We start from the raw sequence: 27957 nt of genomic DNA, 5'->3' as shown, positions 1-27957 counted from the left end.
GGGCCTTCCTGGTGACGCCATTGAGTTCTCAGTTAAGTATTTGTGGGTCGCTCCCAGTATCCTTGGTTGTTGTTGGTGCTTAGTCGTTTTGCATGGTTCCATTGCATTTGTGGTTCTTAGTTGTTGGTTCTTAGTTGTTATTTGACAGTTGCAATTGCCAAAAACCGAGGGTTTTGTATTTCACGAAGATTTTGTACTTCGATAACCCTTGAAGTTTGATACTAGGTTAGCGTGCAAGATGCCTGGCCATAGTGGTTTCCTTGGTTTCTTTAAATGTCACAGTATGGACTCCCGGTTGGAGGACTCGTGTCCGATACCTCCAGTTGGAACTCCGATATATGAGCTCTATAGTCGACATGGTGTGGGCCCTATTATATATAATGAATATTGGATTCGTTATACGAAAAATGACGGTGACCTTAGTTGGCCATCACATGGAAGTTTCGACACTAAAATTTTAGATAATCTCGAAGCGAAACTGTTTAAAAGAAAATCTAGGCCGGCTATGTTCGATTCCTTTCGGTTATGGCGCAAAGAGGCCAGGCAGAAAGAAATCAAACAGCTTAAGAAAAATAAGAAAGAAAGTAGTATCATTACGATAATGCAAGATGCAGAATGTCACCATCAAGATAAAGCAGATAAAGAAACGGAAGTTTCAGTTAGACTGCATCACATGTGGGCGGATAAAATGTTATCCGGTGTTATCGTCAAATCTCGATAAAAAGGAAGAAGACTCGAAAGAGGATCCTTTGTTAGCGTATTTAATGAAATCACCACCTCCTTATGCACAGGGTGCTACGGCTCCTGTAGTTCCTCCTGTTCCCCCTCCTGTTGTTTTGGCGGCTACTGGTCAGCCTGTTGTTGGTCCTGTTCTTGCTCCTCTACCTGTTCCTCTTCCTACTGCTTCTTTGCCTGTACCTTCTCAGTCTATTGTTCCTGCTACCCCCACTGATCCTACAACCACTTCTAATGCTGTTGCTCCTGTTCTTTTTTCCTCTTCTCCTTCCGTTCGTAATCGTATCCCTAACTCTGTTGCTACCCTCTACTCCCCACTTTCCGGATCGTTACTTCAATCCGATGTCTCTGAAACTCCCCAGAGACGAAGTCAAATCCCTGGTGGAAGAGAGAGAGCGACGTTAGAAACTATGGCGCGTAGATGGATTAGACACCCTGCTAAATACACCTCACGCATAGTTTTCGATACATTTTCTCAGTTCAATGAGCCAACACAGAGATTTGTGTTTGAAGAAATGTGCAACTCCTTGAGGGAAGAGTGGGATAATGATGACTTAGATGATGTACCGCCCGAGATGACCGAACTTCAAAATCGTTTTTTGAATGGTATGATCGTAGGTGCAGATGTACGACGTGCATTAGAGCGATTATTAGCCTTTAGGTCCACAGTGCCTTCTCGGGTATCGTTTGATGACGATTCCGATACTCCAAAAGCGAACTCCAGTCAGTATCCTATGAGAGAGGTTCCGCCAGTTTCGATGCCAGGGGATCCGAACGCTAATCCTGTGGTTCTGCCGTATTTCCAAAGGGTTTGGATACACCTCCCATGGAAGCGATCAGAAGTCTTACAGGTGAAGCAATCCTTGCCTGATCCACGCAAAAATCCGGCAGGTTATTATAAGGAGTTATCCCAACTGGTGGATGCTTCTATTATGAACCTTGCTGACATCGACATGTTGTTTGGTAATATTGTACCGCAACCGATTTGGGCAAAAATCCGCCAAGAGAATCATTTGGCTGAGTTGGGTGGTGATTGGGCTACGCTATTAGCGGCTGATGGACGACAAATTGGTGGGGCTAAGCCCGAGCAGTTAATTACGGATTTGCCCCAAAGAATCATTACGCTCATGAAAACGCTTATGCCAGCGATGAGGGTGAATTGGGACAAATTGTCGGCTTGTAAGCAAAAGAAAGACGAAAGTGTCTCCGATTTCTTTACTAGATTTGAGGAAGCATTCATTGATCATAGTGGTCAGGACATGAGTACGGAGGGAGGACAGCGGTTATTTGTTGATAAGTTTGTGTTAAATTTGTTGCCTGAATTATGCAACAAATTGAAAAATTCAGAAAGTGCATGGGCCGTTTCAACCACTGCTCAAATACTAGCGACGGCTCAATACTACGAAAATAGGGAAAAAGAAGAAAGTGATCGTTCAGATAGGAAAACGAAGGAGCTTAAAACGAAGGTTTTGTTGCAACAAGCGTATCCTCCGCGTTCGAATCAAAATGATTCGCAACAGCAATATCGGCCACAGGCACAGTCTTCCAGGATGCAGTCACGCTCTGACTCCTCTGACTTTAGATCTATGCTTGGATATAATCAGTGTGCATATTATAGGGGAGAGGGACATATCAAATTTAATTGTCCCACTTTACGTGATCGCTATAATCATGTTTTGGCTCGAGGGGGACGTGGTGGTCCCCAACAGGCATTTCGAGGTAGAGGTCGTGGTAACTCTCAGAATCACAATGAGCGCTCTCCTACTTCGTTGGATGCGAATAATTGTTTTGATCAGCGGAATGCGAGGTCCGATAGATCGGCACAGTACCATGTGGACGATTATTACATTGGACATGAGATTGAGGCAGGTGATCGTTACTAGGACAGCCACAGACAAAGAGAGGGAGTAGTGTCAGTTCCGGTTGATCAGAGAGGGCCTTACGTCGCAGTTGCTACATCTGGCGTAGTTGAGCCTTTTCTGTTGGACACTGGTGCAGCAAAAAGTTCCATCATGCATTCGAAACTCCCTGGCGCACCTTTGTCCGGCTTAGCGAATGTTTCCGTTGGATTCTCTGGCGCCCCTGTTAGCAATCCTGTCTCCAGCCCTTTGCCCCTTACGATTGGTCCTCATGAGCTGGAGGCTCCCTTGATTCTCTCCACTGGTTGTGGCGAGAATCTTTTGGGTTTGGATTTGTTAAAACGGTTATATGCGACTTTGTACTGCTCTAGTGCGGGAGTGGAGCTTACATTAGGTCAGAGAATAATCTCTCCTATGTACTTATCTTATATGTGGTTCAGTTGAAATCAAATGTGCGATTACCACGTATACCTCAGTATCGTATTTCTCTTGATGGTGAGCGAGCGCTATTAGCGATCGTTTATGACCTGATCGAAAAGGATGTCATTGAAGAAACTTGGGGAAATGTGTGTAATAGTCCTGTGTTACCCATCCTGAAACGAACTGATCCATCTAAACCTCCTGTGTACCGTTTTGTAATTGATTTAAGAGAGGTGAATAAGATCGTGGTCCCACAATTTCCTGTGGTGCCAGATATCACGGCCTTGTTGACCTTAATTCCAGCTTCTGCCTCCTGGTTCACGGTGATTGACCTAAAGAATGCTTTCTTTAGCATTCCGATTGCTGAGGAAAGCAGAGATCTATTCGGATTCTCACTAGGTGGTCGCAGTTTTAGATTTAAACGCGCACCACAGGGCTATTGTGAGAGTCCATCGATCTACAGTCAAGCCCTTAAAAGTCAACTGGATGCATTTGTATTACCGACGGGTGCAGCTTTGATTCAGTACGTTGATGACTTATTAGTGGCTGCTGATACCGAGGTTATTTGCAGAACCACTACAGTGTCGTTGTTGCAGCATTTATGTGACTTACATCACAAGGTGTCACCTTCTAAGCTGCAATATTGTTGTCAAGAAGTAACCTATTTGGGTCACTTATTGTCAAAAGAAGGGAGAAGGTTGACCCCAGAAAGAATTGCAGCGATTGCTCGAATGACTGTGCCAAAAACTCAGAGAGATGTGCGTGCCTTTCTAGGTATTACGTCATACTGCAGACAATGGATTCCAAATTTTTCATTATTAGCGAAGCCATTGTTAGCTCTCACGTGCAAGGATGTTTCGACTCCTTTGCCTTGGACTGAAGAGTGTCAGCAAAGTTTTTCGGAATTACGTGATGCGTTGTGTTCGGCTCCTGTGTTAGGTACTCCCGATTACAGTAAGCCATTCACACTGTACGTTCACGAGAGGGATGGTTGTGCGTTGAGTGTCTTGACGCAACAATTTGGCGACAAACAACGCCCATGTGCGTATTTTTCCTCAACCTTAGACCCAGTAGCTAGAGCATTACCGAGTTGTCTGAAAGCAACAGCAGCAGCTGCGGTGTCCATTCGACAGTCCGCAGGTTTGGTCATGGATAATATGCTTACGGTGATGGTTCCGCATGCAGTTGACACTCTTCTGAACCGAACGAAAACTCAACACCTGACGAGCGCAAGGTTGTCTGGGTATGAGCTGACACTTTTGGCAAGTCATATACGGATAAAGCGTTGTAATGTGTTGAACCCAGCAACATTGTTGCCGATCAACCTGGAATCAGATGATGTAGCACCACATGATTGTTACTTGAGAACTGAAGAAGAGACGAAGGGTCGCATTGACCTGAAAAACACTCCATTGATAGATCCCGATGGTACTTTGTATGTTGATGGCTCGTGCTTCAAGTTGCCGAATGGTGATACGACGACTGCGTATGCTGTAGTGACGTTGAGTACGGTTGTGGAAACTGCGAGATTGAGTCAGAATTCGGCCCAAGCAGCTGAATTGATCGCGTTGACGAGAGCGTGTGTGTTGTCTAAAGGAAAGCGGGTGAATGTGTTTACCGATAGTCAGTATGCATTTGGCGTAGCGCACAGTTTTGGTCGATTGTGGAGAGAACGAGGGTTTTTCACGTCGCATGGCACGAAGATACAGCATGGACAACTTGTGAATGACCTTTTGGATGCACTTACATTGCCTAAACAGGTGGCAATAATCAAATGCAGTGCGCATCGGAAAGTGACAGATGATGTTGGCTGCGGTAATGCGTTTGCGGATGAGATTGCTAAAGAGACAGCTAGAGATCTGACAAATCGAATGTACGTTACGAGTTCAGTAAGATGGCCAGCGGAGACTGGTATGTGTGAAGACACAGTTGAGAGTGTGAAAGAGATACAGAATGAGGCTACCGCGATGGAAAAGACTCAGTGGAAAGAGAGCACGGGGAAGTTAGATGAGAATGGATGTGGGGTTGATTTGTCAGAAAGGCAGAGATGGATGTTACCGGATGCATATGTGCTTGCCGTTGTTACCATGGCTCATGGCACGTCACATATTAGCGCAAAAGGCATATGTAAGTTGTTGTCCCCAGTATGGAAGAATGAGGGAATTACTAAGTGTGCGGAGAGAGTGGTTAAGAATAGTATGATATGTTTGATGTACAATCCTGGCAAGGGCACTCCTACTCCACCTGGTCATTTTGCCCCTCCTACATGTCCCTTTGAAATTATTCAGTTGGATTTCATCCATATGGAGAGATGCAACAACCTGAAGTATGTCTTGGTTGTAGTTTGTGCATTCTCTAGATGGATTGAGGCTTACCCCCTTAAAGATAATACTGCCCTATCTACAGCAAAAGTGTTGCTCAAAGAGTATTTCCCTAGGTATGGCATGCCACGGATTGTATGGTCGGATAACGGAAGTGAGTTTGTGGGAAGTGTGATGATAAGTGTATGCAGTGGCCTTGGTATTCATCAAAAATACCATAGTGCTAATCATCCTCAGTCGGCGGGTTTAGTGGAAGGATACAATGGTACCCTGAAACTGAAACTTGCCAAAATCCAGGCCACGACTGGTTTATCATGGCCAGATGCTTTGCCTCTAGCCCTCTTATCGACCAGAGCGACTGTGCACTCTCGAGTAGGGCTTAGCCCATATGAGATTGTGTTCGGCCGTCCTGCGAACATTTGGGGAGTCCCAAGGCCTAAGGAATTTAACAGACTTGAATATCCAATGTTGATTGACTATCTTCATGATCTGACTGCTAAATTGAGTTTGATTCACCAACAGGTTTACGAGGCTCTACCGGCACAAACAGAAGGTCCTGGTCATCGGCTCCAACCTGGCGACTGGGTCGTTACCCGAAATTTTGGACGAAAACGCAATCTTGAGCCAAGATTCGTGGGACCCCACCAGGTGTTACTGGCGACGAGGACTGCAGTTCGACTGGAAGGAAGAAAGCACTGGGTGCATGCCACCCACACCAAGAAGGTTGCGCTTCCTTTGCCAGTAGACACATGGATGAAGAAAGGAGTCGCCTCGACTGAAACAGAGACCCCTTTGTACTATGTACCATTTAGTGATGCCCAGCCTGTAGGGAACGATTTAGTTCAATCAGATATCCCTGTCGAATCATCGAAGACAATACAGTTATCATCAGCATTGGAGAGTTCAAGTTCTGAACTGTTACCTGAACAATCGAACACTGTTTTGCCATCAGAACAGTTATTTGAAGAGCAAACTCAACCTGGAAAAACTCGATATTTTCTTCGATCGCGCAATAAAGACTAATGCATTTGTTTATTTTTGAATTCACGTTACCCCTTACAGTTGCCATGAATGTTATGATTTTGCATATTGTGTGTGTACTTTTTTCCTTGCAGCTAGGAGACTTATGCTAATTAAAAGATAAATTGATTAGACCTACCATCTGGGTTGGCCGTAGGGCCGTGCGGGTACCTCCTTCTGTTTAGCAGGTTTCTGACACTAGGTCGATTGCCTTTTGTCAATTTCTGGGAACTCATGGGAATTGAAAATCGCTACTCAGAACGAAGTGCGTCAAGAACGTCACGGCCGGTTTTTTAGAGGATGGAGTTTTCTAAGCTGTCGGACATAGACAAAATGGTGGTACAAAGATCCAAATTGCATAAGATGTTTCGAACAAAATGTTTTCTGTTTCAGGTTTTTATGTTGTTCTTGACTGTTTCTATGCTACTAGTGGGTGGAGTGTACTTTGGGATTCAATTATTATTGCCTTCCATTTCACCCGTTTCCTTCTCACTTGACCTAAATTCTGTTTCCACTATTTCACCACATTCCTTTCATCTTCTGCCTCAACATGAACAGGCCAGACGTGCGGAATTTATGAACAATTCCTTTGTCCAACTCCTGCATCAGCATCAGTTGGTGATGAATACTACCAATTGTTGGGTGTGTGGGTTAATGCCACATACTATGGATAAAGGTATTCCGTATTTGGTTCTTCCTTACAGCACCCAGGGGTCAGCTCGAGCATTCCAAACTATGTTCCGTAGTGCACTAGATTCCTACCCCCGTCGAGAGCCTCGCTCCACAGACCTTAGTCCCGGCCCGTACCACAAGCCTTTGGCGATAGCGATTGCTCATTTAGATAAAGATATTTTTGATGCAACAATTATCCCAGAGGAAGAGGTGCGAGCTTACAAGGATCTGAGTGAGGTTGAGTATAGTATGTTAGTGAGTGATAGACAGCTTAAAAGCTCATCTCCGATTTGGATCGTACCTCATCTCGGCCATTTCTGTCTGCAAGGCCTTGGTCGAAATCCAAGAGCTCAGCTTGGGAAGAGTGCTTGTACTGAGACGTATGTCTTACCGATGCTCTCTTCCCCTGTCTTCCTGACTGCCAAGGGTACTTATTTTGTGTGTTACGATCGTGCTTATACGTGGTTGCCTCGTGACTTTTTAGGCACCTGCTATATCGCGAATCTTTTACCACCAACTTTTACGGTTGCCTCAAACTATCACAAGACTAGAGTTGTGAGAGGCGTCGTTAGTAAAGAGGACACTGCCAATCAAGAGGCAGGAGACTTCTTTAAGGGTTTCCTACCGTTTTGGGGTCCTATGGTTAATAGTAGGACCTTGAGACAGTTGACTCGTGTGGTGGAATTGACTGCTAATATCACTGCAAGTGCCCTTGGTAACCTGACAGCAGAGCTTCAAGCGGATAGACTTATGACGCTACAGAACCGTATGGTTCTAGACGTTGTACTTGCAGATAGAGGTGGTGTGTGCAAGGTAATCCATTCGAGCTGCTGCATTTTCATCCCTGATAATGCTCCAACTGTTTATCAAGCCATCTCAAAGTTGCATAAAATCTCGGAGTCCATACACGTGGAAGAGGGAGATTGGACGCTTCTAGGATGGTTTTGGGGTCTAATGTCGACTTGGGGTTGGAAGCTTCTGATGATCATAGGAGTCGTTGTAACGTTTCTGTTCACGTGTTGTCTTTGTGTGCAGTGTGGTCCTGCCTTATGTGGCCTTTGTGCTACAACGTGTATAAGAAGGCCATCTGTGACCAAAGAGACATTGATGGATAGGATGATCTTTCAACAACACCTGAATGATCTGATGAATATCGAAATTGATTCTGATTTCGACTAGTGCTTGCCTACCTGAGGGCAAAAGGAGCGTCTGAGGTTCCGTGAGAATCATTACGACGTTTTGGGCATTCTCGGATATGGACGAGTTTGGTATCTATGAACCGTAAATGACGAGATTAGTAGGTGTATGCGTTTACGCTACACTACTTAGAAGGGTTCGTCTCCTTTACGGGTTTTTTCCATCTGAACCCTCGGGTTCCATTTTAGATACGGCATCCATTTTGTTTCTTGCCCTCACGTAGCCAGTGAAGGGACAATGTCCGCTTCGTGACCCTGGGATTCCCAAGCTCTGGCGGAAGATGAATATTCTTTGGGGTCGTCTTTACGACCGGGGGAATGACACGGCAAAGGCAGATGGCTCAGCTTGAGGCTTATTCTGCCGTGTTGGTCTATTGTTTCAGCTTTACACATGTTAGGTTTGAGTCCTTTGATCCTGTGATCACGCTTCCGATATTGCCCCCACACTCTTCTGTTACGGTTGTCTGTCTTTCTTACACCTGTTCCTGTCTCTTTCTTTCGCCTGTTTACAACTAGAGTGGAATGTGCCTTATGGCGAGATGATGTGCTTTTACAGTTGGGAACCGGCAATGTTACTATAATCATGTTCCGGGCTTCTGAAAACATGAATGCAATCCTTTTGAAGTTTACTGTGGGAACTGAGTTGTAACCTTTTGTTCATTATGTTGAGCAATGACGAAAATGTGTATAAAAGGAGCGATTCCCTTTTGCAATTTGAAGCAGACTCTCAGAACCTACACTATGTTGTACTTCTTGCGATTTCTGTATCCCTGCAGTAATAAACGCTGATCTTTGACGCCGAAGGAAGTGTCCCGTGTCTCTGTCACTTGTACTCCAGAGCAGGTAACCCACGAAGGTTTCAGGTGTTGTTCCCTGGCACCGCTGGGCCTTAAAGAACCCAGTCCTTCACCACATCCCTACCTAAACCTCTTCTCGAATTCCATACTGTTACGGTGGGAGAAGTCACAGACAAATTAAAGAAAGTAAAATCAGGTTCCCCTAGTGATCCCGCATCGGCCCAGATCCTGACAAAAATAGCTCCAGCTATGACAACTGAATTAACGGCAATTTTTAACCTATCTATAGCTCAAGCCGTCTTTCCTGTGTCCTGGAAAGAAGCTATTGTAAGACCCATCTTAAAAAAGAACAATGCTGACCCAGAGCAACCAGTAAACTACCGTCCTATTTCTCTTTTGCCACTCTTTGGCAAAATAATAGAATCATTAAAAAACACCCAATTAACTAAGCATCTAGAAGACAACATGTTACTGGACACCACCCAATCGGGCTTTAGAGCTTGCCACAGCACCGAGACCGCTCTCCTGGAGGTCGTGGATAACATCCGGCTGTCCTTGGAGCCAAGCAATCAGCCATCCTGATTTTACTTGACCTGTCGGCGGCCTTCGACACCATCTCTCATAGCGTCCTATTAAAGCGGCTAGCTGAGATTGGTGTCGAGGGTCAAGCACACAGATGGTTTCAGAGCTATCTGACAGGGAGGCGGTCAAAGGTCAAAACAGGCCTGTTCTCGTCATCTTACGTGGACAATGATAAAGGAGTTCCACAGGGCTCGATCTTGAGCCCAACTTTATTTAATGTATACCTATCGCCTCTAGCTAAAGTAATCAAAGCACACGGCTTTGAGACGGTATCTTACGCCGACGATACCCAGATCCTGATAACCCTAGGACCAAACCACTTAGATGCCAAAATGAGATTCCAACAGTGCATGATCTCCATTCAAGAATGGATGACGACTTAATGCTAAATGCCGCGAAAACGGAAATCCTGCTATTTGGCAAGGCCAATAAAGTCTGGTCGGAAGAGTGGTGGCCATCATCCCTAGGCCCTTGCCCAGCTCCAAAAAATTCAGCAAGGAATTTGGGAATCATCATCGATGACAAACTGAGCCTGTCCCAACACATAAACAAAGTGGTTCACACTAGCATTGGGCAAATGCGAAGCCTTAGAAAAATCTTCAAGTGGATTCCACTCGCTTCCTGGAAACCCCTCAACCAGGGCCTTATAATCAGTCGCCTTGATTATGGGAACACACTACTGGCTGATGTGAATGTAGGTCTCTTAAGTAAACTTCAGACCCTGCAAAACTCTGCCGCAAGGCTGATTCTTGACCTCCCTCCCCGCACTCCTTCAGCTCCGTGCCTAAGGACTCTTCACTGGCTCCCAATAAGAAAGCACATTAAATTTAAGATCTGCTGCCTAGTGCACAAGTCCATAAACGGACAGGGACCAAAGTACCTCCAGAGAAAACTCCAGGGCTACTGCCCGGGAAGGACTCTATGTTCATCAAATAAACATCTTTTAAAAGGCCCAAAGGTCAGGACTGTCAGAAATGGGGACAGGAGTTTCTCCAAAATAAGCCCCACCACCTGGAATTCCTTACCATTATTTATCAGAACTGACCCTAACCATAAAACTTTCCGCAAGAATCTAAAAACCTGGCTATTTTAAATCTGTTAACTGCCCCTCGTCTCTCTAACTTTTTAGATTCAGCAAGCGCTCTGAGACCGAACGGTGACATATGCGCTATACAAAAACAAATACATAAACATAAACATAAACAGAACAGCAACTTTCTAAAAGTGCTGTTCTCAAACACAGGATTTAAAAACAACCTTTCCTAAAAGATGTGTTATTAAATTCTGAGTTCAGGGACACTAGATACTTATGTCCTATCTTGTTCCTATGGGAAGAAATGCTGTTAACCACTGTAGCCAGCATCCCCTATGTTAATCTATGGAGCAAGATAGCCTTTCAATAGTGAAAACGAAAATGGCTGTCATTCACTATCAGAGCATGTCACCTGCACTAGTACATGCTCTACCTTTTACATACACTGCACCCTACCCAGGGGGGTACCTTGGGCCTTCCATAGGGGTGACTGATGCGCACAAAAAGGGAAGGGTTAGGCCTGGTCAGTGGGAACACTAACCAGGAGGACATGGCAGTTTCTAAACTGCACACAGGCACTGCAGTGGCAGGCCTTAGACACTATTTTAGAGCTACTCCTGGGGGTGGCACAATCAGTGCTGCAGGCCCGCTAGTAGCATTTGTCATCACCAGCCCTGGCACACCCAGTGCAGTTTACTAGGGACTTCATGGTGACACAAATATGCCAAACATGTATTTCCAATCAGAATAACAATTTACATAGGGAGCACTTACATTCTGGCACTGATCAGCAGTGGCAGAGTCTCTAAAGCATCTAAACCAGCAAACGAAATCCAGCACAGCATCAAAAATACAGGAGGTAGAGGCGAAAAGATAGGGGAAAACCACGCCAAAGATGCCAGGTCTAACAGTCTATATGCCAAATCTAGAACCATCATTTGGGTGAGTCTAGGTCTTGCTGCAACACGAAACCGAGTTTTGAAATCTGTACCAGAAATTGAGTATTTGGCGGAGAAAGAACCAGACAGTACAGATATTTTGAAAACAAACATGTTGGATACATACTATCCAAATAGAAGTAGTCATCTTGAGAACGTTTGTCTCGATGAAGTTCTGGAAACCTATACTTTTAAGAGGAACGTCACAGAAGATATCAATAAAGGTGTATATGCTGTAATTGGATGTGAAGGCTGTCTGGTGAAACAAAGAAAAGGCCATTTGACTAATCATCGAAAATTGAGTTGTGAATCTCCAGACAAAAGGGAATTTTATTACTTAGCTCTTTTGCAACTCTTTAAGCCTTGGCGTACAGAAGAAGACTTATGAAGATTCGTTCAATGCAACCAAGGATACCATAGAATGTCCTGTTTTTTCAAATTATCTGTAAATGTTGAACGAGGAAATACAGCAAGAAGCTTCACTAACTCCTTCTCTTACTCCCTCTGTCCTCTTACTTCTATACTCCCCTTCCCTCATTCTCTCTCTGTTAGCTTCATTCTCTCCGTCCTCTTAGTTTCTCACTCCTCTTCTGTCACGCTCACTCCCTATAACTCAGCCACACTCCCACACTCACTTTCTTTGCTCTCCTGTTTCACTTCCCTTCCTCTCTCTTCCCTTCCTTCGCTCCTTCACTCTTTTCCCATCCGTTACTCTCCTTAGTCCACTTCACTAACTCCTTCTCTCACTCCCTCTGTCGTCTTACTTCCTCACTCCCCTTCCCTCACTCTCTCTCTCTTACCCCATTCTCTCTGTCCTCTTAGTCTCTCACTCCTCTTCTGTCAAGCTCACTCTCTATAACTCAGCCACACTCCCTCACTTATCTTTCTTTGCTCCCTCACTCAGTCCCTTACTGTCACTCTTTCCTTCAGTACCTCTATCCCCTCACTTCCTCACTCACTTTGTCTTACCCTCACTCACTTTCATCCCTCTTTACTCATGCTCTCTGCCGTTCTTTCACTCCCATTCTCTTAGTCTGGTTCCCTCACTACCCCTCATTCCCTATCTTTCTCTCCCTTTCCCTTTACTTTCATCCTCTACTCACCTTCTCTCAGTACCTATGCTTCAGTCCTCTTCCCCTCTATTCCCTTCATTCGCTTACTCACTCATTCCCCTCACTCATTCCTCTTACCTCACTCACCTTACTCACTCTTTCTCTCACTACCTCTGTCCTGTCGGGGAACATCCTTTACAACGCAACTTTTGCAACGAAGTACCTTTACGACGCAACCATTACAACGCAACTTTTACAATGTCTTGCGCTGGGGGGCGCTCTAGGATAGGGAATAGTTTCCAACACCTTCCCTACTATCCACGGGGACTGGAGTTGGAATAGTAAATTAAACTATTCACTATCCAGCGCCCCCCAACGCAATTCGTTGTAACGACTTGCGTTGTAAAACTTGCTTCGTAAAGGCATGCGTTGTAATAGCATGCGTTGTAACGTCATACATCCGTCCTGTCACATCCTCATTCTCCTTCCCTCAGTCCCTCTCTCTTAGCTTCGCTACCTCCATCCCCTCACTCTCTCACTCCTCTTCCGTCACGTTTACTCCCTATAACTCACCCACACTCCCTCACTTACCTTTCTTTGTTCTCTCACTCAGTCCCTTTCTGTCTCTCTTTGTTTCACTACCTCTGTGTCCTCACTCCTTCACTCCCCTTGTCTCATGCTCACTTGCCTTTATCCTCCCTCTATCTTCCCTCTTTCCTCAACCTCACTGCTCTTCACTCACCCTCCCTCACCCTTGTTCCCTAACTCCAGTTCCCTCAGTTATCCTCATTCACCATCCTTAACTCCCCTTTCTCTTTCTCTCCTCAAGCACTCACCTTTTCCAAGTCCCTTTGCTTCACTTCTCTTCCTCTTCTTTCCTTCCTTTGCTCCTTCAGTCATTCCCCTTCCCTCACTCACCTAACTCCCCTTTACTCACTCTTTTTCTCACTCCCTCTATTCTCTCATATTCTCACTGTATTCCCTCACTCCCTCTCTGTTACCCTCACTCCCATTGTCCCTTCACTGTCTTACGACCCTACATTCACCCTCACTCACCTTTCATTCCTCAATGTCATGAATCCACCATCACTCACTCCTGCTTCCCTGTCACTCACTCTCCTTTCTTTACTCCCCTTTCTTTCTTTAGTTTTCCTAATGCAAATTCCTTTAGTATCTTACTGACTTTCACTTCATTTCTCTGTACTTCTCTTGTTCTCTGTCACTGAATGTATCCATGTCCTTATCCTCTTAGTAAGTTGTTCTCCCTCTATTTCTTTTTCACTCTCTCTGACCTCCACCATTCCTTTGTTTTCCTTTCTGAGTCCTTCACTCCTACTTTATCTCTTACTACTGTAGTGTAGTTCCTATAGTCCCAATAGGCTCTGCGCATTGGAATAATATCTTCAGTAGTGTAGACGTAGGACTGAGGTTAACTAGGTCTCTACTGACTATATTAGACTTAAGTTTTTTGCCAGCTAGCTCAGAGTTCACTAGAAACTTTCTCTAATAAGCGAGGAGGAGTTTAACCTCCCTGGATAGACAAGAAGGGATTTAGTTTCTGACAACCATAAAACATGACAACTTTGCTCTCCCTGAATAAGAGTATATCTCTAGAGTCGTGTGAAAACAAAAGACAGCTATTTCACTCAGTCAATATGTGCGTACTTAGTTTCACCAGATTGCAGAGAAAAAGAGAGACGGGCGTTTTCCTATAAAAGGTGTTATTTATTGAGCAGTCTCTTTCCTCATAGAAGAGAAATGAATTGCTACAATTGCAATACTTATAGTTAAGTAAAGTGCATACAGTAAAAGCAGGATTATGAAATAGGGTATACAACGTTTACAACGCAAATTTTACAACGCACTACCATTGCAACGAAACTTTTACAACGCAAAATCCATTACAACGCATGCATTTACAACGCAGTCATTACAACGCATGACACTACAACGCACACCACTACAACGCATACCATTACAACGCAGTCATTACAACGCATACCATTACAACGCATATTTTACCATCCAACACTTACCCTACTGCTGCACCCCCTGGAGTTAGAATAGTAATTTTAACCCCTACACTATCCAACACTTACCCTACTGCTGCACCCCCTGGAGTTAGAATAGTACTTTTAACCCCTACACTATCCAACACTTACCTTATATGCAATGTAGTGTAATGCGTTGTAATGGTATGCGTTGTAAATGTACTATGCGTTGTAGTGGAATGTGTTGTAAAGGTAGTTTTAAAGTATTCGTTGTAATGGTATGCGTTGTAATGGTGTGCGTTGTAATGGATGTTGTGGTGTAAAAAATGCGTTGTAAAGGTAGGCATTGTAAAAGTATGCGTTGTAACGTCATACATCCATGAAATAATACTGTAAAAGCATTGATATGGTTTCTTAGCCATATGATACTTTAAAATGGATAAAATAGATACATACATATATACATTGACTAATCGTACTCAACTGGTGCTTCTAACTACGCCTACCCCGGTGTACCTGACCTAAGCCTAATACGTGGGAGGGAGTAAGTAAGTAGCAGTTTAAGTTAAGTTTATTTTGCCAAGGATCTGACTCAAGAATTCTCTGTAAGGGTTTAGTCAGTTCAGTACCTGGGTATTAGAAGGCAGGAGGTCTGGTATCTCTCTCTCAGGACTCGGTATCCCAGTCACCCGCAAGGGTAAGCTGGAAACGCCGGAGGCTGGATTTCTCGGCAAGAGAAAAGACAGCGTCTTTCTCAGCGCGTCAAAAGGGAGGGGCAGCGTCCGTGGGCTCTCGCATCAGCTGGGCTCTCGGGCAAGTAGTAGCTGCTCCAGATTCATCACCACCGTGTGTTTGCTTAAGGCAACGTTGGTATATTTATACCTGAAAGGTGCCGGGTTTGACGTAAGGCTGGACATAAGACGTCAATAAAGATGTCACTAAGAACTGGTCGTTCTTACAGTGCTTTACAGGAGTTCTTGGACGAAATCAAAACAAAGCAACGGGGATTTCCCAGGTTGCTGGAGGCTTGGATTTGTTTAAGAACTCGGTGTGCTTTCTAGGGGGCTGGAGGAGTAGGCTTGCTTAATGTGACAGCATGCGCTATGACTGAATTATGAGAAGGGTTTCCATGCCGTTGTAGGGATATTATTGATTTATAACTGGACAAGGGCAAAGAGTAGGAATATCGATTCAGGTACCTAGATAAACACACTACACCCACTCCACGAATTCATGTCCATAATTACTAAACTAAGCAATAGTAAACATATCTAACGGTGCATGTGTATACCGATCCACCCCAAAATACATTTTTTGCATCTGAAATGGCGTATGCGAAATACACGAAAAATGAGTATAGGTACAGTATTTCAAGCAGTGTAATCATTCATTAAAAAGGATGCATATATATCAGCGGAATGATTTTGCAAAAATTACACATGAAATGGCTCTTAATACAGAAAAGAAAAGTGTGAGACCATTTCATCACATATAAATACAGTTATTTGTAAATATGCTAGAGGCTGAGGTAATATATTGTCTCTAGAGTTCTAAAAATAGAAGCTCTGTTCTCTAAGAATAGTTCTACTTTAAGCAGAGGATGAGTGCCAAAAAAAGGTAAATATTTTGGAATCAGTAAAAAAATAATTTCGTTTTTCAAGGGAAGAAGTCAAAACAGTTCCAAATATTTCCAGAAGCTTTTGTTTTTCAAAGCTGAAGGCCAAATTCAGAGTTCAGGGAACGCTGAGTGCTCGTTTGCTTAAAAGTTATTCTTTTTGTTCAGGGGAGAACATCATTTAGGACAGACTTTCAAAAAAGCAGTTTACCGCTTCAGGTGAAAGTTCGACCAAGTTGGAAAATGCCGCAACTGTGCAGTCGTGAGAGTGATTGCTATCATCGATGTATTGATCAGCATTGCTCACAGAAGGTCGTACCTGGTTGATGCTGCTCTCATCTTGCACTTCACTACCCTTTAATCGCAGTGGTGAAGTCTCAACGAATGCCGTCATCAGGATGGGTAACCGCTGGGGACAACACGATGCATGAGCCGTTACAGGACTTAGCAAAGTATCTGTATCCAATGGTACTTCTGGTTGTAGTGTGAGACAGACGTCTAACACGCATTCTTCTCCGCACAGCATACATCTTAACACAGGTAAGATACAATTCTGCCAGATGGGTCTGAATGAAAGAAACCAGGTCATATTCAGATCTCTTAGCCGGGCTAATCTAAGGACTTTAGTTATGCGGTCCCGATAGCGTATAGCTAGGATCGTTTCTTCGATTGTTGCTGGAGTCTTGTCTGTGACATGGCTTGCCATAACGAAGCAGGAGTATCAAAAATAAAATGCCTGCTACGAGTCCCAACAGGAGTGGAAGGCCGCCAAAGATTGAATGGACAAAATTAGGAAAGATGCCCAGGACTGCTTTGAAAGGTGTCAACAGTCCCGAAAAAATTGTCTTAAATACACTCTGGATACCATTCGTATCTGAAATGTTTAAGATTTAGTTTAGCATTTCTGCGAAGTGTAAGGGGCAATTTGTTGATAAAAGGTTATGTATCTCTGCCGTTGTCCTTGCAACTTGGAGATCATACGTTTCTTTTGATGACGTCAAGGGCACAGGCGTCTGAAGAAGAACAGACTTCATTCTGCTTAAAGTATCAATTCGAATAGAAGAGATTTTCAAACTGGGCCAAATTGTTCCCTCCCTGTCTGGAGTGTCGTTTGGATACAATACTTGCATACAGCAAGTGACTATGGAAGAAACGCTTACTAGATAAGCTTTTCCTGGCACCAAGCCACAACATCTGTGGTCCACTAATAGAATGTAGCTCCCGTTCGAAAGCCGTCTAAAGAATGGCTCTATTCGAGTTGTAGGTGTGCCAAGCTGGTGACATGAAAGGTTATTTGAAGTCCCCTCACAGGCCCCATGTAGATTTATACCCTGAAACAGAAGTATACCACTTAGTGATTTTTCACAATTATCACCACTAAGAAATACATTCTGTCCTTTTTCACTATAACATGTGTGTGTGTAAGGTAATTTCCATGATGACTTAATGTACCCTTCACCCAACCTTTCATACTGGCCTGCCTGTATATACTTTTGGCAGTATCGAAATTGGAAAGTTGTTATCAGAATAGTTATGATTCCGTGTATTATCCATTCGATGACAGGTCGTTCTGACATTGTCAATGGTAATCTCTCAAGTTTTTCAATGCTCAGAATTGTATACTCTGCTTCTTTTTGTGCCAAGCTGATTTGTATATCAGTAAGGTTAAAGATAGAGAACAGTGACGTTGTGTTGATTAAACGCCAAGGCACGTAGCCTGAAGGCAGATTTTGTAACGTCCAGCCAAGCTGTACAATAGAACGCAATTGGGACTGACCATGTTGTAACATTAGTAAGTCCTGCTCTATTATATCGATTGCAGATGATACAATACTGTCCAGTGAATATATTCTGGAGGACAGAGTCATTAACCCATTGTCCACAACAGAAAGTGATTTTTCCAAATTAATACGGTCAATTTCCCGTATTTTCTCTGCTGTTTCAATTTGAGTTTCTTTCCAAGCTTCGTTATAAATTGCATATATAGAGTCCGCTATGAAACGTTTTTGACGCTGTTTGCGTGGTCCCATAATGAAATCACGCAAGTCAGCACCTTCTTTAAGTAAAGTTAAGTGTTGCTTAATTTCTGCCAGTGTGGATGTCTGTAGCCATTCAAGGCAGAGTTTTCCTACACTGTATGTTGTTACTATCCCTGGATGTTGTCTCTGGGAGTATCTAGGGTCTGGCCTGGTCAATTTGAACCCCTGTATTTTGTTCAGGAATCTATCTTGACAGTTATTTGTGTCTGTGGGCCAGATCAACCATTTTTTCCAATCAGGATGTGTTCTGTTTTGGTTTAAAATATGGGATACGTCTATCTCAACATAATAATAATAATAATAATCCACATTTGTATAGCGCACAATCACCCGTTAGGGTCTCTAGGCGCTGGGGGCCGTCGGGAAGATTAAGCAAGCTATTGCCCAGAGTCGCATGGTGCTGGGCTAACCTGCCGCCGGAGCTGGGGATCGAACCCTGATCCCCAGATTCCAGCGTCAGTCGCCCTGGCCGCGGCGCCACACCTCTCCCACATCTGTAGTGCTATTACTCTCAGGTGTTGGCTTTGGAATAGACGGTTTGTTTAAGTCTTTAATTTTGGCTAGGCCAAGACAGGTTGTTTGTTGAATTGTGTCATTCAAAAATATAATTTGTTCTGGGATCATGCAGGCTCTGTATAATGATTCTATTCCTTGGACTTGCCAATCTTTGGTACCCCAGATGCTTTTTGTTTCAATGGTATTTTTCCAAAAATCAAAACCAAATGTATTCATTTTTTCAAAAAATGTTTCTGAATAGATTAATTTTGTATTTGTCAGCATGGTTTTCATTCCTGTCTTATTTAACAGTTTGAAATAAAATGTTTCTGCTTCACTTGTGTTAAACCCTGAGAAGTATGGGAATTTATCATAAAATGTTTTTGAACTACCTTTTGGTGGAGTTGCACAATGTTCCCATTGATTATAATTTAAAACATTTCTAGGTTGAGCAGATTTATGCAAATAATGGTTAGCATAGTGATTGTAGCAGTACATCTGTTCATAATTTGATGAACCTTGTAAATAATCATGGTCTTTAAATTTTGCTGACATAACTAAGTCTGACATCATATCATTAATACTTTCAAAGTCCCAATCATCAGAGAATGTGCTCGGTTTTACAAAGTCACTTAATGAAACCTTAAATTGATGAGGATACTTCAAGAGCTCGACCGGGCCATATATTTCGTGATCTGTTTTGTCCCATGCTACCCACCGGGTATCGGATTGGCTGTGAAGTTTACTGAAGAAAGTTCTCTTTTCTCGATGTGTGAAGACTTGTGTGGCTTTAGGACCAGGTTGATATTCTGGCTTGCTGTGTCCATTGTAATATATTTTCCCTCAATGAAGTGTCCCAAGCATAGCACCATGATGAGCCAAAGCAGGAGGAAAAGTACACCTAGCACCACCCAAAATTCAATCCATGGGGAAATCAGATAGGTTTCTTGTAGTTGATGAAAGAGTTCTTTAGTTTTGTCTTTAAAAGTTTTTGTTATTGTTGGCTGTTCCTCAGGTTTGCTCGGATCCTCAGAAAAGTCATCGAAATTGATGAAGTAGCCTGATGCAGTTCTGTCAATTGTTGGAATTGCTTCTGGATTTTTCTTTGTTTCATTAGCATAGTCTGTGGCTACATCTTTGTAGACAGGTGCTTCTTGACGAATTGTTGCAATTTGGGTTTTAAGAGGCATAAGTTCCATGGCTTTGTTGCATAGTCCTTGTTGATTCACTGTAGGTTTATCAAATGTGATTAGTCTCTCAGTTTGAACCTCTTGATTTGTAGCAAACTTTGGTGTTCTGCTATTTCTTGGGAGTCCACTCGGCCTACTACTTATTATTGGCCACATGATTGTGGTTTAACCAAGTCGATGGATACAACTCGGTTCTCCTTTTTACCAGCAAGGGGCGGTAGTACAACTGATCTTGTTCCGTTGACAGCTAAGACAGGTACTGCTTTTCTGTAAGAAGGCCCAAATTCCTTCTTCACCGCGATTTTCTCTCTGACCAGATCCCCAATCTTTGGAATCCAGACAGGCCTTGCTGGGACAGGTGGTTTCTCTTCAGTGGCTGTTGGCTGTTGTTTCAACTTTATGTTGCTCAGGTCTTTTCTTGTTTCATTTAAGTCCTGTAAAACAGCCAAACGATCTTTGATATCAAAGCATTTTCCTTCTACCACTGAAGTCTGACTATCGAGGTCCTGGATATGCATTCTAGTCCCGGCTTGCTGTGTCCATTGTAATATATTTTCCCTCAATGAAGTGTCCCAAGCATAGCACCATGATGAGCCAAAGCAGGAGGAAAAGTACACCTAGCACCACCCAAAATTCAATCCATGGGGAAATCAGATAGGTTTCTTGTAGTTGATGAAAGAGTTCTTTAGTTTTGTCTTTAAAAGTTTTTGTTATTGTTGGCTGTTCCTCAGGTTTGCTCGGATCCTCAGAAAAGCCATCGAAATTGATGAAGTAGCCTGATGCAGTTCTGTCAATTGTTGGAATTGCTTCTGGATTTTTCTTTGTTTCATTAGCATAGTCTGTGGCTACATCTTTGTAGACAGGTGCTTCTTGACGAATTGTTGCAATTTGGGTTTTAAGAGGCATAAGTTCCATGGCTTTGTTGCATAGTCCTTGTTGATTCACTGTAGGTTTATCAAATGTGATTAGTCTCTCAGTTTGAACCTCTTGATTTGTAGCAAACTTTGGTGTTCTGCTATTTCTTGGGAGTCCACTCGGCCTACTACTTATTATTGGCCACATGATTGTGGTTTAACCAAGTCGATGGATACTACTCGGTTCTCCTTTTTACCAGCAAGGGGCGGTAGTACAACTGATCTTGTTCCGTTGACAGCTAAGACAGGTACTGCTTTTCTGTAAGAAGGCCCAAATTCCTTCTTCACCGCGATTTTCTCTCTGACCAGATCCCCAATCTTTGGAATCCAGACAGGCCTTGCTGGGACAGGTGGTTTCTCTTCAGTGGCTGTTGGCTGTTGTTTCAACTTTATGTTGCTCAGGTCTTTTCTTGTTTCATTTAAGTCCTGTAAAACAGCCAAACGATCTTTGATATCAAAGCATTTTCCTTCTACCACTGAAGTCTGACTATCGAGGTCCTGGATATGCATTCTAGTCCCGAACAATAGTTCGTACGGACTGAAACCTTTTAGTGAATTTCTTGGCAGATTGTTAAGACTACGTTGGACACTTATTAAATGTTTGACCCACCCAACCCCCGAACCTAATACCTTTGCCGTTATAGATTGCTATATGTCTCGGTTTTTTCTTTCCACCATCCCATTTCCCTCAGGAAGGAAGTGATAAGATTACCGCAATGCAATGCCCATGCTGGTCATGGCCTCCTTATAAGCTCGAGAGCTAAAAGCAGGACCCTGGTCAGAGTGTAGCATGCCAATTGCGTTTATGCCGCTATAGACTCGCAAATCTTTTATAAGAGTTCAGACGTCAGCCGAGAGCTGGGGTCTACATTTTAAGTGAAACTAGTCTTAAATAATATTAATGGGACGCATTTTTTCTGGGTATTTCGTATTGATATTCTTGTGATATCTAAAAGAATGGCAATGGTAATACTCCGGGCAGTTCGCCACTGCGATCTCTGTTGCAGTTTTGACAGTAAAATGCAAATTTGTAGTTTTGCAGGCTCATTCCCGGCCACCAGTATATTGAATGTAATTCTTTCAGAGATTCCTTAATCTTAAGGTGTCTTAGACCCTCACCCATATGTGCATCTGCTATTAATAAGTTTCTTCTGTTCGTGTTTGGAATTACCCTATCCCCCACTCCAGGGATTTGAGCAAAAGGAACGGAGTTTGCATCGATTATGTATGTATAATTGAGTGGATAGTTGACGGGTAGCGCTGCACAGTCGCCTTTTGATGACGTTTTTACCGCCAGCATCGTTTCCCCGTCTATGTATTTTCCTGAACGCTTTTTTGTAGCTACGGAAGCCGGCTTAGTTGCTTCCGCTGTGGCTGTCTCAGCCAATTAATTCCCTGAAACGTGAATGCCATCACGTTCACGACTCAGTGTATGTATCACGTGAGTCATTCCCAAAGCGATTTTTGCTTTATTGTGGCACCTGTGTCATCTTTGTAACTGTTTTGAACCCATTTCTGCAAGTCGTTATTGTATGATTTGACGCAGTAATATGAATCGCACATTATTAGTGTCGGGAATTCGCGATCGGCATTATCTAGCGCCATTTTTAATGCTATTACTTCAGTTTGTTGTTCTGAATTGTTCTCTACAGAGTGTGATATTGTTACCAGAGGTCTCAATTTACCTCTGCGCCACACGTATTTAACAATCTCGCATGTGGCGTTACAGGCTTGTTTTCCCCAAACTGAGGGTTGTGCATATCCGTCTGTATATATTATACAGCCGTTGTGTTCAAGAGGCAAGATTTCGGTCGGCAGCGGACATTCCAATTCGTATTGGAGAAATTCTTGTGTTTTTAAATTAGGATCAAATTCGTAGACCACGTCTGTTGCAGCAAGAGAATTAACCCATTGTATCCATCTCGGATGTAGTGCTTTAGCATTTGGAATGCTTGCCTTTGTTACCGCTTCTAGAGCTGGTACTGGGGTAACGATGATTATTCGTTTACCTTGTGCTAGGGCTCTTTCTTTTGCTACCGCAGTCTGAACCGCGGTTAGAATTTTTTCAGTTGAGCTAAATTTCATTTCAGCTTTTGTGTACAAATGTGATTTGTATGCTATTGGTACCGTTTCCCCCTCATTAGAGGTTAGGTATGTGAATCCGCATTTTCCTGGGATGACCCGGATCACAAGGTTGCGTGTGTTATCGCGTGTTTACAATTTTGTTTTAGCTAACATGTCTGTTTGCAATGATCTCAAAAATTTCTGTGTGTTTTTGAGTACAATTGATTGTTTTAAAATCTGGTTTTATTAGTTCATAGAGAGGTTTAACCCTCTCTGCAAAATTTAGAATGTAAGTTCTTCTGAAATTCAGGAAACCTAGAATTGATTGTAAGTTTTTCAGCGTTCTTGGTGCTTGGATTACAGCACGGTTCTCTAAGAAATTGTCTGCCAGGCTTTTGCCTTCACTTGATAATTCATATCCTAAAAACAGGACAGTTAGATGGGCAATTCGTGACTTTTTAAAGTTGAATTTGTAACCCTCTGCTGCGAACCCAAGTATTATGGTGTTCACTCTTTTCAAGTGAGTATCCAAGTCATCATCTGTTAGATAGATGTCATCGACATAAGATAATGCCTCATCATCATACATTTGTAGTAACTCTGTTACTCTTGCTGAGAATAATCCTGGGCTGTTCTTGAACCCCTGTGGGAGTCGACAGAACTTTTCTGCGAGCCCATTATTAAGAAAGCGGTCAAATACCTGCTTTCAGGTGCTATATTTTGACAAAAGAATCCATTAGAGATGTCTAATGTTGTTTTGTATTTTTTGCGCACGATGTTATTCATTAGTGCTGCACTGTGTGAGTTTTGTACTGCAAATGTCTTGCAACATGAGTTAAGGTGTCTGTAGTCCAAAACTAGACGATATGAATTGTCTGGCTTGGAGACAGGAAACAAAGGATTGTTCATTTGTGAGGTGCAAGTTTCAATCACCCCCTGGTATTCAAGTTGATCTAAGATCTCCCTGACCTGTTTTTTAGCTTCTTGCTTAACTGGGTACTGCCTCTGTGAAGTTGGTTGACATTTTAACTGGATTTTGTGAGGAGGAGAGTCCTCATCCCATCCAACATGGTTTTTATATAATGCAGGAGCTTGGGCTACTGCCCACTTTCTTGCAAGTGTATATTTTTATGAATTGAAATGTGATTTGAGAAGGCAGGCATAATCATTTCTTCGCCATGAGGGCACTCTCTGACAAACTCCGGTGGCCAGTCTTTTTCAGCTAAAAGGATGTCATAGTCTTTTGAGAGGTTATCCCAAAAATAGACCCCTTATTTTCCTAGTCTTATCTCCCTCTATACGTAGTGTTATTTCGTATATTTATGAGGTTTGCTAACTCTGGTATCGGCAGTTTCCACCTGAATGTATTCATTCGTGTCCACTGTCTCCAGATGATTCATCAGGATCTTGCGAGCTATGCTCACTTCTGCTGCGCTGTCTAGCATTGTCTGAGCCCACTCTCAGCTGTGTCCTCAGGATCCTTGGCATGTTTGATTATTTTAATACTGGCTACCTTCTTTTTTGGAAATTGTAATTTTTTACTTTGATGAGCAGGTTCCTTGTCTTTGGACTTGACGTGCTCTTCCCTGTGTTCTGACCGTCCTCTTCTTTCCGATTTCTGCGAGGAAGTCTGAAAAGATCGAGAGGGACGTGTATCAGTATCTTGATATCTATCAGGTTTCTTCAAATTATCCCTATTTCTAAGGTTGTATCTTTTTTCAGAGGGTTCCCTCTGGGGAGACTTGTGTCCTTGGTCCGGAGATCTTTCTCTCCGCCGAGGAGACTTCCTCTGGACTGCAATCTTTTTTCTTTGGGAGTGGATTGTTTATTTCCATCCCAGCTCTTTTTTGGAGTGTTTAAATTATTTTTAATAAATATTTTTTTCAGGATTTTCAGTTAGTTGGGGTTTTACTGGTTTCCCACCCAAACTATCTCTTCCTAGCTCTTCATAGGATTTTTCTATGATTCTGGCAAGTTCAAATGGTTGTTCTGCTATATCTGTTTCCGTTGCCAATTGAACCAACTCTCTATATGCCTTTGTTAATTCTTTTATTTTAACTAAGAGTTCTTCGCTAGACATTTTATAAATGTCAGGTTGTGGTGTGTAGCTGGCTAGAACCGGCCACGTTGCTCCTGGTCTACCTAGTGGACCGAGCCTGGTGATGTGATTATTATGTTTTAGGGCGCCTTTAAACCAGAGCAGGTGCTCTTGGTATTTTAATGGGATTTCCACTTCCTCGAAAGGAGTGTACTCATCCGGGGGTTCCTCTATTTTGTAATAGTGGAATTCATGTGTGACAGCGTTTGCTGCTGGAAAGTTTATCCATGAATAGAATACCTTTGTCTGCCGATATTCATGTGCCTCAATTACGAATATGACTGTACCACCTCTCGATGTTAGTCCATTTTCTATAAGTTTAATAGTTATAGTTTTTCTTATATTGACTGGGATGAGTATTGCATCCGGGTCAGTCTGCAGGAGACTTGTGTCTTCCGTTAGGAGTTGAGCTGCTATTCTAGCTGCCTCTCTATCTTCTTCACCGTCTGACATTTTACTGACAGGAAGTTTTTTGTTGCAGATCAGGTTTTCAAGGAAACAAAGATTAGGTGCACAATATTTTGGAACACTGTATCCTTCAACGTTGAATAAACCAAAAACTATACATAGAAATCTCTTCCTACTAAGTTTCGGCGGATTTTAACCTTTGACCCACTCCAGACGTCTTTGGAGTATTTACGGGAAAAAGGGTCTGTGTGAAAAAGCATGACTGAGTTACTCTAACGTCTTGCGTTAGATTTATCGCCTTACCAAACGTTGGGCACCATGTAGTGTAGTTCCTATAGTCCCAATAGGCTCTGCGCATTGGAATAATATCTTCAGTAGTGTAGACGTAGGACTGAGGTTAACTAGGTCTCTACTGACTATATTAGACTTAAATTTTTTGCCAGCTAGCTCAGAGTTCACTATAAACTTTCTCGAATAAGCGAGGAGGAGTTTAACCTCCCTGGATAGACAAGAAGGTATTTCGTTTCTGACAACCATAAAACATGACAACTTTGCTCTCCCTGAATAAGAGTATATCTCTAGAGTCGTGTGAAAACAAAAGACAGCTATTTCACTCAGTCAATAAGTGCGTACTTAGTTTCACCAGATTGCAGAGAAAAAGAGAGACAGGCGTTTTCAATAAAAGGTGTTATTTATTGAGCAGTCTCTTTCCTCATACAAGAGAAATGAATTGCTACAATTGCAATACTTATAGTTAAGTAAAGTGCATACAGTAAAAGCAGGATTATGAAATAATACTGTAAAAGCATTGATATGGTTTCTTAGCCATATGATACTTTAAAATGGATAAAATAGATACATACATATATACATTGACTAATCGTACTCAACTGGTGCTTCTAACTACGCCTACCCCGGTGTACCTGACCTAAGCCTAATATGTGGGAGGGAGTAAGTAAGTAGCAGTTTAAGTTAAGTTTGTTTTGCCAAGGATCTGACTCAAGAATTCTCTGTAAGGGTTTAGTCAGTTCAGTGCCTGGATATTAGAAGGCAGGAGGTCTGGTATCTCTCTCTCAGGACTCGGTATCCCAGTCACCCGCAAGGGTAAGCTGGAAACGCCGGAGGCTGGATTTCTCGGCAAGAGAAAAGACAGCGTCTTTCTCAGCGCGTCAAAAGGGAGGGGCAGCATCCGTGGGCTCTCGCATCAGCTGGGCTCTCGGGCAAATAGTAGCTGCTCCAGATTCATCACCACCGTGTGTTTGCTTAAGGCAACGTTGGTATATTTATACCTGAAAGGTGCCGGGTTTGACGTAAGGCTGGACATAAGACGTCAATAAAGATGTCACTAAGAACTGGTCGTTCTTACAGTGCCTTACAGGAGTTCTCGGACGAAACCAAAACAAAGCAGCGGGGATTTCCCAGGTTGCTGGAGGCTTGGATTTGTTTAAGAACTCGGTGTGCTTTCTAGGGGGCTGGAGGAGTAGGCTTGCTTAATGTGACAGCATGCGCTATGACTGAATTATGAAAAGGGTTTCTATGCCGTTGTAGGGATATTATTGATTTATAACTGGACAAGGGCAAAGAATAGGAATATCGATTCAGGTACCTAGATAAACACACTACACTACCCTTTTATAACTTTTAATCTCCTGCTTTCTCTCTTGCATTGTGAAATATATATCATAACTATTATAACTTACTTTTTTCTTCTCTTCCACAGATATTAAATTTACTGAAAATATGTAATTAAGTTTACATTACTTATAAGGTAAGTTTGACGTACAAAAATTAGTTTCTCAACACTCTTTTCCTTAACCTCACTACTCTTCTCTCACCCACCCACACCCCCGTTCCCTTACTGCGCTTCCCTCACTTATTCTCAATCCCCATGTTTACTCCCCTTTTCCTCACTCCCCTCCCACACTCACCTTCTTTCAGACTTTCTCCTTCATTTCCCTTCCTTTCTCTTCCTTTCCTTCGTTCCTTCCTTCTTTTCCCTTCCCTTATTCTCCTTACTCCACTTCACTAACTCCTTTTCTTACTCCATTTGTCCTCTTACTTCTACACTCCCCTTCTCTCATTCTCTCTCTGTTAGCCTCATTCTCTCCGTCCTCTTAGTCTCCCACTCCTCTTCTGTCACGCTCACTCCCTGTAACTCAGACATACTCCCACACTCACTTTCTTTCAGCTCCCCTGTTTTACTTCCCTTCCTTTCTCTTCCCTTCCTTCGCTCCTTCACTCTTTTCCCTTCCCTTACTCTCCTTACTCCACTTCACTAACTCCTTCTCTTACTTCCTTTGTCCTTTTACTTCTACACTCCCCTTCCCTCATTCTCTCTCTGTTAGCCTCATTCTCTCCGTCCTCTTAGTCTCTCACTCCTCTTCTGTCAAGCTCACTCCCTATAACTCAGACACACTCCCACACTCACTTTCTTTCAGATCTCCTGTTTTACTTCCTTTCCTTTCTCTTCCCTTCCTTCGCTCCTTCACTCTTCTCTCTTCTGTTACTCTCCTTACTC

The sequence above is a fragment of the Lissotriton helveticus genome, chromosome 10, assembly GCF_964261635.1.
Source record: "Lissotriton helveticus chromosome 10, aLisHel1.1, whole genome shotgun sequence".
Taxonomy (NCBI): domain Eukaryota; kingdom Metazoa; phylum Chordata; class Amphibia; order Caudata; family Salamandridae; genus Lissotriton; species Lissotriton helveticus.
The sequence above is the reverse complement of the archived record's forward strand: the minus strand, read 5'-3'. Positions refer to the sequence as shown.